Genomic DNA, 15,090 nt, shown 5'->3' on the forward strand with positions numbered 1-15,090 from the left:
TTGTTGACTCAGATCTATAAAATGGGTTTTATCATAAGCTCTCTCCACCTCTTTTACCTCAGTAAAAGTTACTCTTTTACCAAATCTGTATGATTTGGAAGCATATCCTTATGGAAATATATATCCAAATCTTATGGATTTGGAAGCTTATCCTTATCTTTCTTTATCTATGATATTTTTTCTTCTCCACGAAGACACTTTTCTCCAAGCATCACTGCTCTGTGTTTTTTTTTTTTTGTCTTTTTTTTTTTTTTTTTTGTGTGTGTGCTCTCCTGCTCTCGTTGCCTCTCTCTCCAATCCATGCAAAGCAGTGTTCTGCTGTATCTGTGTTCTACACACTCGCTCTACTGGGTCAAGAATCTTACTGCTTCTTTCTCACCCTCTCACCCTTGTTCACCCCTAGACCTGCTGTCTCATCCCCTAGGATGGTACCAGTGCTCAAGGGAGCTTTGGATTAAGAACTAAAAAATTACTGGTGCTAAAGGTAGTCCTCAGAGGCTGTGTGACTGGTGATGCTGAGAGCAAAGACCATGAGAGCCATCTTCAGTGATGGGTGCCAGGGTGGAAACGGACATAAGGAAAGGCTTGGGGCGGTTTGTGTGGATGACACTGCATGCACCTGGTGAACTGCAGAGGAAGGAAGCCATCACTAGCTAGGCAGAAAATGTGGTGAGTTATTTTTTCTCATTTCATGATTCCCAATGAAGAAGGACTTGGCTCCTTGGGCAGCCACTCCTTTCCTCTCTGGAGAATGAAGGGAAGCTGGCAGGGAGAGACTGAACCTGCTGATCCTACCACCACACTTGGTCTGAAGCGTTATCACTTATGCCTTCTGGTGCACTCTGAAAGATCAGCACACCACCTTGAGCAACACAAGAACTGCTTCCAGCTGGCTCCCATGAGAACTCCTGAAAAGCACATTTCTTCACACATTCCACATCCTCACTGCCTCCAGATCATGTTTCTTGCAGTGGCCTGCAAGGCTGCCCCTTCCAACTTACATCACATCATGTGGCAGCCATATGTTGATTATTTCCCTGTTAGCCATGCTAAACCTAATATCCTGCTTACCTTCCCAGAGATCTCCAGCCTATGTGCTCCCTGCTTGTGACAAGTCCTTCCTATGCTGCTTCTCAAGAATCACACCTTCAGTTTTTGAATTCCTTTCCCCGAACTCCATCTTCTTGGACACTCAGGACAACTGATTAAGTTTAGCACCTTTCTAATGAGGGAGGGTTAGTGGAGGAATGTAAAGAGCCTGGAACTGAAATGGCACATAGGATGAGAAGAAAAGGTCATGGGTAAGAAAAAAGGAGGTTTGCATGCTTAATGACAATTAAGATTCTAGCTTGTAATTGAGATGACTTTGCCCAGCATTTCAGCAGTCCCTTTGTTGTATAATGTATCCCTTTCCCCATGGTCTGACTTTGTTTTCCTCAACACTGCCCTCTTCAAAGAAGGCACAGTTTTCTTCTTCTGAGTTTGGAAAGTTATGTGTTTATAAATAATAAATAGAATAATAATAAATCAGGGCTACTGCACTTGCTAGCAAACAGCCAATACGCACTAGGTCTCTTTGAAGTCAAAGGGGCTGTTTCTGCTACTCCTTATGCCACTTTCTCTGCTTTGGATACAATGAAGTTGCTCCATTTTCATATCACTGAGAAATGACTTGCTAAAATGTAAAACCTCAATAAGCTACAAACAGAATGGAAATACTACCAAATGATAAATACACATCTTAACAGTTTTATAGGGAAAATATTATCAGACAAGAAATTCATTCGTTTCTGGAGAAGTGACAATACTGATTGTAACATAACGATTTGTCAAGGAAATGGCATGCTCCTATACATGTTTGTTTTCTTGTTTTGCTTTCACTTTTGTTTATGTGGATGCTATCTTATTGAACAGAAATAGCAGTTCAAACCTCACCACCGCTGTAGTTCAGTGTTTCAGAATAAACAGAAAAATGATACCCATCTTCACTGAGTAGCAGCAAGGGGTTTAGTATATTGCTGGAAGACAAGCATGAAATATTTAGGCTGGTTAGTATTAAGAAAGTCAAAGAGAATATTATGAGATGAAGCAGCCAAACAGAATTGGCAATGATAGTCTTATAATGGAAAGGTATTTATAGAGTGTTGCTCCCATTGGACAGGATGCTGCTGTCTTACTCAGGCAAATTCCCCACTGAAAATTTCAAAGGGCATATTGTCTGCCTAGAGATGAGCAGGGACTTGGGGACTGAGAACGATACACAAAACTTCCATCCATTCATGTCATGCTTACTTTAAATGATTGTATTGCATGGTGCTGCAACTGCAGTTCTCCAAATTCTGGGCTCTGTGTGCTTGCCATACAGGGCAGAGCTGGCTCTACAGATGTTAAAGTCAGTCTCTACAGTGGGCTGCAATGTGCTTCCCCACACAGTGTCCTCTTCTGCTGGCTGCCAGCTTTCCACGGTAGCTTTACTTCACACTGGTAGCTTAAGGAGTTCACAGCACGTAGACTCCATCGTAAAATGAATCAACTTTCTATTAAACAATACTTTATATAGAGAGACAAATACATGCACAACTGCATTCAGTGAAATACAAACACATAAAGCTGGTATAAACCTACAGACATCGAGTGTTACATACACATCCCTTGATGTCATTGCACATGAACTCATTCTCTCTCTGACACACACATGATATTGAAGCTACTGGTTCCTACTGATCTTGAGGATCCCTGCAGGGCTGGGCAGAGGTCCAAAGAGCCATATCATAGCAGGTCATTCTGCTGTGTATTTGTCTTTTTGACACTAAGATTTGCCAGGAAATCCATCATTGTCAATGCAGCACCATCATGCAACGTGGTAATAGAAATGTTTATGCGCAGTCCCTGTCAGTGTTTTGCAGAGAAGGAAGTATGAGAGGGAACATAGACAGTGCTGCACCCTCTTTTTTTAACTCCCTTGCTTTTTGGCTGAAGCTGACACTCTGATCCACAGTGCCTTTCTTCTGTCAGTAAGAACTCTGGTTAAGATTCTTTTCTTTTTTTTTTCCTCCCTTGGCAAAGTGTCACACAAGCTCCTTTATTTGAAGGTTGTGCTTCAAACACCTAAAAATAAGGCTTGGAACCCCTAACTGCTTGTCTCCAGATTCATGGGACGTAGTTCATTGCCAGTCACGTCAGAGGCACTACACAGCTTGCTCAGCTCCAGTTTGTCACTGAATGGGCAGCAGTAGGGAGCTGCTGCTCCAGTAACGAGCAGAAGCCAGGTCAGAACATGTACAGTTGTTATTACTGTAATCGATGGGAACGTGGGTAATGCTGTGGTGCTCTTGGGGCCTGGAGCTTCATGGCTGCTGTCTATCCATATACTGACTGAATCACCCTGACGTCCCACAAAAAACTCCAAAAAACAAATGACTGAACAAAATTAACGTAGTGGGAACGTCTCTGTAATGACAACATTCTACAGAGACCAACTAAGGGCTTTTACCTGAAAAAACTAAGGATGTCTCCTAATGATGTCGCCATACATTTGAACATACCTGTGCAATATCAACAGCTGAATCTCTGCTGGATTCAGTGGAGTTTTTCCTTTCTGGGCTAATAACTCTGCTGGGGATGGATTTGCTTTCAAAATGCTAATTTATTCTGTCTTCAAGGCTGATTCATCCCAAGGCTGGGCTTTTGTTTTTCAGTTAGCTGGAATTCTTCAGCTAGGAAGAAGTGTCAGTATGGTGGCAAAACTAGTTTCACTTCTAATCTGTTAAACCTACAGAAACCAGTTCTGTATAATTGCACACATATAGGCACTCCTGATGTGCAGCTCTTGCTATTTAGATAGAATGCTTTTTTATCTACATTTTGGTTTTGCACTAAAGTCAGGGAGGCCCAGCTGGGGGCTCCTGCACTATATGAAAGGATACCGCAGGGCTGCTTCAGTGTAAAAGTAAAACCAGATGACACCATGGAAAAAGGGCCACTTGCTTGCCAAAACCTCTACAGTTTCAAAATTCATCTATCTAAACGCCTTTTCACATTTATTTTTTGTCATTATTTATAACATAGAAATGCTTTTAAATTGGCCTTCAAAGCAGACTTTCCAAACAACTCTTGCTTTCTACTGGACTTATATAATGATTTAATTTCTAACGTGAAAGGAAAATAATGTCTTTCTCTAAAATAAGCTTGTTTACAGAAATACAGGAGGATTCCTACTTTCCTTACAATGCAGATACTGTGCACGATAGGTAAAATACTCATCAAAACAATGTATATTGTAAAGCATTCTGCGGGTTACATTTCCCTTCCAGTCGTAATCTCAATTATTTCATCAGAGTTGAGTACAAGTAAACTTTAGCCCAGCATCTGAAATAATTCTATGAAATAATTGAGTCAAAGTGCAGCTTTCCACATGCTATTCTGAGTTGGCCATGTGTTTTCTTTACAAGCATCGCTTGTGCTGCCTGTTTTTATCTAAAATTGTTAAAAGTACTTTTGGTTTGCATCACAAGAGATTCTAGAACTTTTTTTTTTTAGGATGATGTGGAAGCCAAGCGTTCAGAATGCCTTACTTGAATTCACATTTCTTCTTCCACACTAAGATGGCCACCAGAGTGCTTAGATGACATAAATATCAATGTAGATTGCTCGCAAGGAAAAGCAATACAAAACTAAGTTCACATACAGTGCTTGGGTATATGTTGTGGGAATGTATTTCTGTTTACTCTGCAGGCCTATCACCTAGGCCAGCAGAGCCTATATCTGTGTCAAGTGCTCGTCAAAAACTAGATACATACAGGTTATGCACATATATTACAGTCTACATCTGGCAAAGTGAACAATGCATGCCCAATCACAGCAAAACCTATCACAGTGTTAATTTCATTTATGATTAGCAGTAAATAATGTAATGTGTACTTGAGTAATATATTATGCCAGGGAGGCTCATCTGAATAGATGTAGCTATATATTTAAGGTTGTAGATTCTGTGAATTGTAACTATCCCAAGGCCATATATTCTGTTTGCCACAAAGACAATACTTCTGTTGTGGATCAAAAAAGAATCAAACAGTTTGTCAGGGTGAAGCTACCAGAGGATTCTCTGCCTCTTAAACATCACATTGCATGAGACAATGACTGCAAGACAGATGGTTTCTTCAAAAAAATCTAAAGTCAAGTGGCCCAGGAATTCTTAAGATATATCTAGGATACAGTGGGAAAGGTGTTTAGAGGAAGAGAGAAAGACCCAAATAAGATTACGTGGAACATGAGAATTCACTGAGAAAGAATTTTGAGGAAGTGGTTGCATATAAAGGCTGGGCCTTGGGGAAAGGTGTGCAGTGAAAAAGCTTCAGGCCAAGATCGACTGCCTCCTTCTTTCATCAGGAAGGATGTGACTGTATATTCTGTCAAATAAAGAGAGATGTGAACTAAACATGTCTTCATATCCAAGCATTCAGTGTTGGCTGTTGGGGTCAATAGGAGCAGAAATGTGCTTGTATGAAAATTAAGTGAAAGAAACACTAACAGAGCCATAAAATGCTGCAAAAACTAGGATTTCGGAACTGCTCTTTAGTCTGAGGGTAAACCAAGAAAGTTTTGGCAAATTCTTCTAAGGAAAATGGGAATTCCACTGGGAAACTTACATTAAAAATTATTATCTTAGCTTCTCCAAGAAGTCTGTCAGCCTGTCACTCACAGAAACCTTTACTACCATTCCTTGTACACGTGGCCACCAGCTACACTCTACTTAATTGTATGCAAAGACATCTGCTGTTCGAATGGTTAGGAAAACTGCACTAAAGGGATGCCACACAGAGGCACCTGGACAAACGTGAAAAGTGAGCCCAAACAGGCTGAATGTGGTTCATCAAATTCAACTGCAAGGTGTTGGGGCAATGCTGGGTATGTGCACAGACAGGGAGAAGAACTACAAGAGAGCAGCCTTGAGGGAGAAGGACTGGAGGGTTCTGGTGGATGGAAAGCTGGACACGAGGCTGTGTCCAGGCCCAGGGCACTCAGCACAGGAGGGAGGCAGAGCTGTTGGAGCAGGCCCAGAGCAGGGTCACAAAGATGCTCAGAGGACTAGAGCACTCCCCTGTGAAGAAAGTCTGAGGGGGGTTGGACTTGCACTCAAAAGCACTGCCACTTATTAATAAAGTAGAATATCAATCAGTAAGCTTCTGCAATGCATACTAGCTTAAGGATGGTGGCTTCAACATTTCACTGGTCGTTTATTGATGTATTAAATGCCTCTGAAGCTACTTAGCACACGGTGATGCTAAGCATGGCGTACCTGCCAGAACAGCTTGTTCAGCTGGGCTCTTCTCCCCAGGGTGTGCTGCCTTAGCCAAACATGCATTCCCTGCACACTGACCCATGCCACGGACCTACTGGTTGCCAAGATACTGCTGGGTCAGATGGACTGCTTTTGCCCAGAGGCAGTCTGAAAGTTTTGCCATTGTTGCACTCATGTACAGATACAAGTTGGATATTTTATTTAAAATGAGCTATTCAGCTGTCACAGAAAAGACAGAGGGAAAAACCATCTGGAGAACGTGTATGCTACCATTAATGGAGCCCTTCCTAGGCCTCTGACCATCCTCACTAGGAGGGTTTTCCATGCTTTGCTCTAATTATTAATAGAAATCCGTATTTCCCTGAAGTACTGAACAGTTTCCAGCAGAGGTCTCTGCCTACTAATAATTAAAGTTTGACTGGACTGCTTACACACAACGGGTCAAAAATTGCTCTAAATCACTATTAGGCTTTGTCCCTTGGCAGGACTAAGAAACAAAACGGAGACTGCATGAATGTGAGAGCCTACCTCATCTATTTCACAGTGGTGTTGCCCATCTATTACATACACAGAGATTATCAAGAAAGGTTTTCTTATGTAAGATATTTAAAATAAGTCTGCTGAGGCTTGCACGGCAGATGTAGCCTATCTATCATAACCAACTAGTTTCAAAGAATTTGAGAATTAAGAGCCAGAGTACATCACAGAATTATTAAACTGTAAATATCACACTTCTTCTGGATGCAAAACAGACGAATTCATTTCAAGGGAAGAAAAGAAACTTCTTTCTTCTCAGAGTGTACTGTGATCCCTGACTTGAGATCTAACTACAGTCAAGAGTAACTGCTCCAAGAGATGTTTAGCTTTTAGGCTATAATCTCTTTGCTTCTCATCTGTCTCATACAAGCTTACCCTCTGGTTATGAGAAAATTATTTATTTTTATGCCCACATTTCCCTGTCTTTAATTTTATTTACTAATCTACTTCACTGAGTGGGAACTCATAGAATGCAAGGGACTAAAAATAAGGATTAAACCTCGAGGTCTGTTCTCTAATTGCTCTGTGCAGCATCCTAATTTACCAAGAAGCTTTAAGAAGTCCCAAACAGAGGCTCTTTTGAAGCTCAAACAATATAATCGAGGTGAGGTAAGTTCCCATCCCTCACCTCAGGAAAGAACTTTATCCTGATCTGTGCCAAACCATTTGCTGGTACGTACATTTTGCTATGGTGGAGAACAGTGTGATGTGAATTTCTTGGGGCAGAATCATCATGATTCCTCAAGCTAGCAGTGCAATTGCAACCCCTTCCTCTGTGTTAACATTACAATAATTGTGTTACAGCAACAAGACACTGCTAATTGTTGTTCACCTTGAAACCTTCCATCCTGGTGTTGCCTTTGAACTGGATGTTAAAGACATACCTTCCCTTCATGTCCAACTTTCTGAAAATCATGGTTCCATATTTCAGACCAAAATAAGGCCAGTGACCAGTCCAGCACATCTGTGGCATCACCAGCAGCTTCTGTGAAGAAAAGACCTCTGGCAAATGCTACTGGAGCATTCACAAGGTCTGATCCTATCAACCTCAGTGGGGTGACTTACAGCAGAAGGTTTTGTGGGGGAATGCCTGAAGAATCACAATCCAATTTCTTAATAACTCATGTTACAAAATCCAGCATTGTTGGATGGCAGCTCTAGGTAGGTATGTAGATACTCTCAAACATTCACTTTGTTCACATAAAATATTTGTCCCCAGCACAAGCTGGGACATTCAGATAATACTGGAAGCTGCACATATAGCACTGAGAACAATACTAACACAAATTTAGCCCTGAAACACAACTGCAGAAGGGGAAAAGGTGCTATGCTCTTTGTAGCAGATAACATAAAATTCATCACTTAATCACAACTTGTTTTCTCAGCTACACCAATGTAACTGTACTGGAGTTGAGGTGGTGTCATATGGATGAATGTGATTGCAGCCCCTATTCCAAGAGCACCATTATTTGTTCAACTTTGACTCAATCCGTCCTTTTTGTGCACAGTAAATGAAGGTCTGTGTACTGAATGGACGGCCTGATAACACACTCAGCATCCTCTGCTTTGGTGAGCCTTTTGGGACAAAGTGAGGGAGAGGAACTGCTTCTGATTTAGCACAAGGAATTTTAATCAAACTGCAGAAAGTTCCAGTGTCTCAAAATTGAATGTTTTAGTCAAATCAATGCCTCAATCAAATCTTCACTTCTGCTTGTAATTTACCAGGGGACAGAAGTCCCTTAGTACTCTAGCAGACATTCTTGGAGTCCTCACTTCCTACTCAGTAGTTCTTCCAATTGCAAACTCTGGATATAATTTGAGTCATGATTCACTCCCTCTTTCCCAACATTCCAGCTAAAGCTGCTCCTTGTTCTGTTAGTATTGTCTCTGATTTAAGATGGTATGTTGACTTTTTGGGGAGTCTTTCCCGCTCTCCTGCATTTAACTGAAAAAATGTATTGTGATTCTGATGAGAGGCAGACCTGGAACTTCTCCCTGGATATCTGGGTTCAGTTAGAGGTATGCAGTTAGATACTTTCATCCCACAAAGCTGCAGCAAGTCTGGATGGCATTGCATGCAAAATTCCCTCCTCTTTCTATCTTGCCAGGTATTAACTGAAACACTGGCTAGCTTAAGAAAGTCTCTGGAAAAGGTTGCAATGGAGGCAAGACTGCCTGGGAACAGGGCAAAGATTAAATTTGTGAGTCACAACAATATTAAAGATTACTTTTAAAGAGATTATTTTTCCTCTTGTCTAAAGTCAGCTACAACAGTGTTCTTCTTTATTCTAAGAGTGACAAAGACTGTTTCATTAACACCTCTGTCTCTCTGCAGCTACCATACAAGTACCACTACAGTGTGGAACAGTAACTACAGTGGTCAATCACATCACTCCTTCTTACTGCTTTATTTTCCCCTTAGTTTTCCTTAAATATTCTACACTGTCCCCAAATGTTTCCATGAGCCAAGATCTTCAAACCATGACCATTTAGAAAGTTTACACCAGGAAAATCTCAAGCGTATGGCAAGGTAAATGAACTTAGGGTACCAGTTCAAAAGAATGGACCATGAGTTCAGTAGAAGTTGATGAATAGTACCACCAATAGAAAGTGTTTGTGAATATTCTTTCTTGGCACGTGTTCCTTGCAGAATAATTCTAGTAGAACTGCTCAGAACCATCTTACTATGCATATTGTCCAACGTGTCTTCTTCTATTTCACATATGTTACATCAAAACATTCAAAGGTGTGTTATTGAAAGAGCTCATTCTGGCCCTATATGTTAAATCAAACAGAGATGTACATTTATTATGTGAGAACAGAATCTAGGAATAAGAGCAGACAGAAGCAAAAGTGTACAGACTGCACGGGATTCTCAGTTTTAAACTTGGAATGTGATCCAGATTTTAACACAGCATAGAAAAACAACAGATAAAAGTGTCCAGTGACAGAAAAACACTGCTGAACAACCTAAAGAAAGGAGCAAGTAATGAGATTACAATTCTTCAGTCACAGAGCCACAAACATAAAGATCTTAGCAATGTTTCAAAACTTGCAAGAACTCATTCGTTCATCATAACCCTGTCAAGAGTTCATCATAATCATGCCATAACTTAGTGGTTTTACAAAACCAAGTGCTATTAATTCAGTTACTTGCAGGTTGCAAGGCTTTCAACATATTAGACAGTATTATTCCAACAGATACTGTCATCTCCATGCACAAGAAAATTCTACAGCAAGTATTCATTCTCTAAAATATACTTTTGCTGCTCAAACTTAACACTTTGCAATGAAAGTCACCTTTTCAGGGCAAAAGACCTAAGGAGTTACATAAGAAAGGTATGATTTAATCAGGTGATTATTTTTTCCTTATTTTACAATCCACACATCAAGGACCTCTGCTATAAACTAGCTTTTACAACGTCAGGCTTGATTTTCATACTGAAAACAACAAACATTAACAACACTTGTAAGTATATGCATTATGTTATGGGTGAATGGATGGACGAATAAACATTGAATAGCTAAGCACATTCAGACTGCATTTACTATAGTGCACTAATTTCTCTATGCTTGGATCTTTTTTCCTCACAATTCTAATTCACACTTAGCAGAAGATTTTGTAAGTACTGACAGGACTGAGCAAAAAAAAAAAAAACAACTATTTTTCTTTTTCCTTTCTCTCATTTAAACCAAATCATATTTCTACAATTTTGCATTGGTGGCAAGAAGCCACGTCAATACTAGGTTGGAAAAACAGGATGAAAATTTCAGTTGTTTTGCTTTGAAAAACAAACAAACAAACAAACAAAAAACCAACCCAAAACCAACCACCAAAAGAAACAAATAAACAAAAACACCAAAAAGCAAACTTTGAACCTTTTTGAGCCCGGCAGCTTGCAATGAAAATAATGCTGGGTGCATGCTGTTGGATGCCTTAGGGCACTAGTCCTTAAGACACACGAAGGCTGCACATTGATCCTTGCAACAGGATGGATTCAGAGGTCACGCACATGGATCCAGAATCTTGGAATACCTTGCTGCTTCTATAAGGCATACACTTGTCTTGAGTTTCCAATAACCCCTCTTCATCCTTTCCATACACTAACCCTCTTTGCTGATACGGCAGCGTATAATTACTTTATACAAGTAGAAAAAGAATAAATAAAGCACTGAAATTCTACTTGTGACCCAGCCTCAGCCCCATGACTTTAAAGAAGCTGCAAAGTTAAAACACCGGGGAGGCAGCTTTCTCTTTCCACTGTATGCTTTACTTTAAAGTATTTTCTGTACACAGAATTAAACATTTTTATCTTCATTTGAAATGCCCTGAGACTCTCCTTTGATGTTAAGTCAGGAAAGAGGTACACTCCTTGCTGTTCACTGACTTTGTGCAATTTTGGACATTTTTAAAGACACTATTAGTTTTCCACTTGCATACATGCTGAAGATTCTTTTTGGAAAGGAGAAATACATTTGAAAGAAAACTATGATTTAATATAAACCAAGAAGTTGCAAATATAAAAGGAGAAACTGAAAATCTGAAGAATATCTTCAAAAGCATCACTGCTTCATGAGGTAGTCTAGATTTCAAGAGCAGTACGTTCAGTAGGGTAATACTTCTGGTCTGCTCTGCTAAGAGATTTCTGGGATAGGCTGTGCTCATTTCAGTTCATGGGATTCTTTATGGTATTTATATTAGGCAGCGCAAAAGTTGTTGATGTAATTTCATGATGGTGGTCTTTAACCAAAACAAAACATGTAATTAATGTGATGAAAAGCACTGCTTTTCAAAGTAACTTTAGCATGCTTTTATAGAAGGGTATGCAGACTTCTTGAGTTTGCAGTGCAAATCTGAATGCAAATACACATGCTTGATTTCCCCAGAGTGCTGTGTGATCTGTTATTATTACTGACCTGGAAATTATTCTCCTTTCCCTGTTTGACTATCATTTTTGCCTGGGTTATATGCATCCCTGAAAACAGATGTGCACAGTTGATATATTTCCATCACTTAAAATTATCATGTATATTTATTATCTCAAAGTTGTAGTTTGAAGTAGTACGCAGTTGAAACCAACTGTTGTTTCATGACTGAGATCTGTTACAATGACCAACAGACTTCCTAAGACAAAATACGGAGTGCTGCAAGAAATCTACACTGTCTTGGACATGGCTATGGACCTCTTGAAACAAGGAGAGAAAATTGAGATTTTAGTTTTCTAAAGCATGCCTGCATGGATTTCACAAAGGCATCCACCATGGGGGTGAATCAGAATCGCCTCCAGTCGTTAGCAAGGACAAGGCTGAACCGGACAGTTCCGATTCCAGCCAGAAGAGAGCAGCACTGTATACCCGTACTGAGCACATCCTCACAGCACAGACTCAAGAAACGACCAAAGCCAATCACCTACCCCCTTCAGTAATAGCCTGACATGTAAAACAAAGTAAATGCCCGTTTAATGACAAATTGACTTCTTTCAGTCACATAGCAACATCACAACACGCACCCAAGACTTTATGACTTCAGTTACCTTCACAATTTTCCTGTCGAGTCAGTAACTATTCTTCTGACTGAGGCACAAAAAGCCTTTGCAGATCTGCACCAAAATGCTGAAAGTCAAACTTACTCTGAGTAATGGCTGGAGTTTTCAGATCTCCTGAGCTCCAGACCAGCTCATTTACCTGTAGACAACCCAGCCTCCCTCCTTGCCGTAAAGAACACATCCCCAGAGTACACACCATGCTCGTGTGGCATTAGCTCAAAGGCACTATCATGAGAGCAGAGCAGGCTTTCCTCCCCTCATAGCTGTGCTGCATGGTCACAGCAAGGGAAAAACCCACATCTTACTGTAAAGAGTGTTGCAAAGATATGGATGAGAAAAAGAGAACACTTTCCAGCTGCACCCTTACAAAAATTTTCTTCTATCATGACAGAATACTGATAGTATTCAAGAAGGAAAGCCTCATAAAGTATTCCCCATGAAGGTGGTAACACACAGAGGTAACACAATTGGGAACATCATCATTGTTTGCTCTTGCACTCCTTCAGCCTGTGAAACAACCACTGTGACTATTTTCCAAATTACAGCCCTTACTCTCATTCCCAGCTGCTGCTCTTTGTTCTTGTTTGTGCAAGATAAAGCTGAGAAAAAGCAACAGGAGCCTGGAGGTTTGTGTCAAACTGCAGGAGTGAGAGAAATCTGGGTGCCTCCCTCATACCTGGAAAGGAAGGAGATGGAGAAATAGCTGAGGGGTAAGGATGGGCACAACTCGAGCTGCTGTATCCTCTGTAGACAAAGGGTAAGGATATGCTCCTTTGCTAAAGCAGGGAATGCTGAACGCTCGGAAAGCAAGCTAACTGGATTTCACTCAAATGAGTTTTTCCAGCATGTTCCTATCAAGGGAGAGAGACTCAGTCTTCAGGACAGTGGCGAAAGACAGAATTCCTGCACAGTGACTTTGTGAAAAAAGAAGTCCTTGTTCTGTAGATATTAAGAACATTACTGCTCTGCATATGGCAGCAGTAAGCTGTTACTTTGGAGAATGCTTTATTCAAGCTATCCACAGCCTGAAATGCCTGCATATACCTCTCACTTGCACATGGCCTCTGTGTTCAGGAATCCAACGTAAGGTTTATATCATCCCACACAGAGGTGCAGATGTCGGCTTCCCAGGGCAGCAATAACGTGTCTCCTCTCTGGTAAGTTATGTTGTTTTGCCAGTGATTCCTCTGAAGTCACTCTGGCAGCTCCCAACACTTCCACATCTTTACACGCCCTACACTCACACAGCTTGTTCTCTTTGAGAATTTTTGGCTGGACACTATTTGAATGTGATAAGATATATCTGTCCAGATTTTGAAATTGCTGAAACTAGCAGAGCTCACTCAGAACTAATGTTCTGCTTCTACACAAGATCTGTTTCATGCCATCTTAAAAGCAAAGGTAATAGTTTTCATAGGATTGCTGTTACACTGGTCACATAGAAATGCAGCTCCAAAACATTTATAGTGGAGATGGAGGTGTAGAAATTAGAAAAACTTCTTCAGTCTTTTGAAGTGTTGTATTATGACCTACTTCAATAAACTAATATTCACAAACCAGTGTAAGCAGCCAACAGGAGCCTACACACATACACATAACTTACAGCCCTTGCTGAGATGTGACTCCAGTATTATTGCCCAGGTCTACTGATTTCTTTGAAATTATTCTCTACTTCTATTAGCATAAACGAGGAATTAAGTTTAACACAAAAATACAGTCCTATGCATATACAATTACAAAATGTATTGATATATATGTGAGTAATTTACCTGTGTGCAGAGTACTGACATTCTTATAAATTATCAGATAAGACTTTTTTTGTTCTGTAAAAGGGTTTGCATAATTACTATAATTAAAAATAATAATTTTGGAATTAAAGTGAGAACTATGAAATCTTTCTGACTGCTCTACTTTACTACAGCATATGTTTCTCACTACAGACCTCAAAAAGGATATTACTTGCAACTAACTGTTTATTTATTAATATATATATTTTTAAATAGGAATTACTAATGAAATGTAACGGGTCAGTATTGGATGTTAGGACCAGCTGCTCCTGAATCTTTAGCGGATAGAAAGAAGAGGTAAAAGCCATCCAGAATGGTTCAGTTCATCCCTGACAATCACCTTTCTGGTAGTTGGGTTTATGGCTTTAGGTCTGAATGAGAAGGGCACGCTGAACTTCTGGACTTCAGGGAAATAGGACTCTATGGTAAGGGATGTGCAGACAGTGAATGAGTAGGAAGCATGTTTCACTTAAAGCAAAGAATCAGCTCATGCTTGAGAAGACACATCTGAATTGGCAGCTTGGATTCACAGTCAGCTTTATCAGTTTAAGACAGTAACTACAGAAACACAAAACAAATGGCCACAAGCCCTTCTGCAAAGCTCTTAACTGGAGCAGAATGAGACTCAGCTCACCAGAGAGGGATTGCCACTTTATGACATTTCCTTTTTTAAAACCAGTTTATGGAACAGGCGCAAAATCAGAAGGGTGCTCATGGGGAACCTAGCTGACAGGGCTACAACTTAACAGGGTGATGTTTCAACAGTACATTTGCAAGTTAGCAACTATGTGCAATCCAAGGAGTGCCAAAAGGCATGGGGGCCAGGGGTAGGGGACTGAAGGAAATTAAAAGCCAATCTACCATCGGAATGTGCTTGCTGAGGTTACGTGGAAACATCACTAGCCAGCAAACTCTTCAG

The sequence above is a fragment of the Cyrtonyx montezumae genome, unplaced genomic scaffold (assembly GCF_038088225.1).
Source record: "Cyrtonyx montezumae isolate F1298 unplaced genomic scaffold, pur_monq_1.0 scaffold_17, whole genome shotgun sequence".
Taxonomy (NCBI): domain Eukaryota; kingdom Metazoa; phylum Chordata; class Aves; order Galliformes; family Odontophoridae; genus Cyrtonyx; species Cyrtonyx montezumae.